This window comes from Capsicum annuum, chromosome 11 (assembly GCF_002878395.1).
Source record: "Capsicum annuum cultivar UCD-10X-F1 chromosome 11, UCD10Xv1.1, whole genome shotgun sequence".
In the NCBI taxonomy this organism is placed as follows: Eukaryota; Viridiplantae; Streptophyta; class Magnoliopsida; order Solanales; family Solanaceae; genus Capsicum; species Capsicum annuum.
In genome coordinates this window covers 210,397,115-210,399,780 of record NC_061121.1, presented here as the reverse complement: position 1 = coordinate 210,399,780, position 2,666 = coordinate 210,397,115, and positions in this window count along the sequence as shown.

The window sequence follows — 2,666 nt, the reverse complement described above, 5'->3', positions numbered from 1 at the left end:
ATTTTATCTTTTCAACATACTAAATTTCTTATTAATGTTTTTTTATTCATTTTTATTTCTTCTCTATATTTTTCACATAGATTTCTATACCATTGTTGTAAAAATTTTATTGTTGCTCCTAGGGTATCTACTATTTTTGCTTCATCCCAACTCTTTATTATTTTTGAACTAAATGATTAAGGTAATTTACTAAAATATAGTTTCCTTATCTGCTTACTTTCCTCTCTATTATATGTTCCTTTATAAGAATATTCTTTAAATGCGCACGTATGTTCGTCTATATAGCACATATTACATATTGCTAATTTTAACATTAAATTCCTATTCGTATCTTTTTCTTTATTTGTTCTTCTTCTTCTGTTGTTATACTGCTAAATTAATCTTTTATAGCTATTTCATATTTTTTCAATATTTCAGTTGATGATATTTTAGTAATTGTTGATGTTCCTTCTATTTTTTTATCAGATCTTAATACTTTTTTATTTGCTTCGGCTAGGTTTAAAAACCATAATTTTATTGTTCCTATTAATGTCCTTTCTATATATTCTGGTGTATTTGTTGTATCGATATTATTATCTAATAATTATTTTGACATGTATCCTGATCATAGTTGTATTATTTTATTTGTGTCTATTACACAGTGTAAATCTAAAAAGTTATAATTTTTATTAATTAATTATTTTGGTGTCCATTTGTTATATTCATTTTTTAGGTTATATTTTTTAAACTTATCTTTATAATAATATGTAGGTTTTCTTATTTTTGATATACTAGGTATTATTTTTTCATCGTCTTCTTTATTAAGAGTATTTATTTCTGTCTTTGTTTTTTCTAAGTTTTTTTAATTAATTACTTCTTTTTTTTCATTAATTTTTAACTTTTCTATATTTGTTAAGATTTTTGTATATGTTTCACTATCTTCCTAATCATAACTATCTGTTTCTTCAGCATCTATTGTATTTATTTCTAATTCACTGGTTTCTGATTCTTTATTTTTTACTTCCAATTTTTCTTTAAATTGATCTATCTCGTTTAATAATTTTTGTTCTTTTTCTTTCTGTCTTTTCTTCATACAGATCTTTTAGCATTTGTAGTTCTTTTAGTAGTTCAGCAATCTTGTTATTTTTAGTTTCTTCTATTTTTCGTATTTCTTCAGTAGTTTGTTGTTTTATCTTATCTATTTTCTTTTTTCCGTCTATTTCTTCATTTTCTCTTTCTATTCTTACCATGGCTGCCAACTTATCTTCTAATTTTAATTTTTTTTTCCTAATACTAAATATAAATGTTCACCTATTTTCTTATATCTTCTTCCTAAATTAGAGAATACTATATTTATTTTTAATCATTCGTGATCTTCATATGTTTTTTCATCTATTATAAATTCTTCTTTGTTCATTTTATTTATTTGATAATGTATAGATCATATTGATATATGTAGTCTAGATTATCTATTAAGGATTCTAAATATGATATTTCTTTCTTTTGTGCATTTATTGATTTTTGACATGCTCCTACAATCATATTATATTATAGTCTTTCCCTTCTTATTTTTAATTTTTTTCTGTTTTTCAGATATTACTTGTTTTAATTCTAAATTATTCATCTGTAAATAAACACTTGATAAATAAATTTCAAAGTCAAACTTAAATAACTCATAAATCACCATACATACCATATTTACCTTTTAAATAGCTTTTGATTTTATTTTTTTACTTTTTACTAGATATTTTGCTATATAATTTTCTTTTTGTCCTATGTTTAAGTGTATTAAATAGTCTTTTTCATTTATTGTTCCTGTTATATAATATTGAGTGAAATTAACTGTTGAAGTTGTTTCATAATTTGTTCTTTTTGATGAGCTTGGTGATTTTGGTTTTCATAAGCTATTCTTTTTGTTGTACTTATTCTATCATTTATTATTTCTAAATCTTCTTCTATATCAATGTCTTTCTAACTATAATCATTATTATCAATTGTTTTTACAAATTGTTCGAAAGGACTTTCTATTTGTATTTTATTAATTTTATTTTTTTCGTTATTTTATATTTTGTTGTTAATACATATAGATTTTTACATCTTGCTGTAAATATTTTACTTCCTGACTTAGTTCTATTCCTGATGTTTTTCAATATAATACTAATGATTTATCTATGTTTTTATCAGTTATTGCTACTGAATAATTCGCACTTATTATAAATTTAAATTTTTGGTATATTAAATTTTGTCTTATGGCAGTTATTATACTTTTTTCTATAGGTTTTATAATTCTATCATTTGCTAAATATAATTCTATTGGTGTATCTATTCCTTCTCTAAAACATGCTTTTATCAATATTTCTGTTCTTCCAAGGTATACATATTTTATTGGGTCTTTACTTTTCATATCATTTATTTCTTTATTAATTATTGTTTTTGTTACTAGTGGTGTACTAGCTCTTCCTTTTGCATATCTACAGTCTATTATATGTTCTTTTTGGCTTACTACGTAGTATTCTTCCTTTTTTCTACTAAATAAATTTTTTATTGTTGGTATTTTAAATATTTTCTACACTTAGGTCTAACTCTTTTTCTTTTATTTAGTCAAATATATTATTATCAAATATTATTTTTTGATATGTTCTTCTTCATTCAAATATTCTTCCTTTGTTATTATTTTTATATCTTCT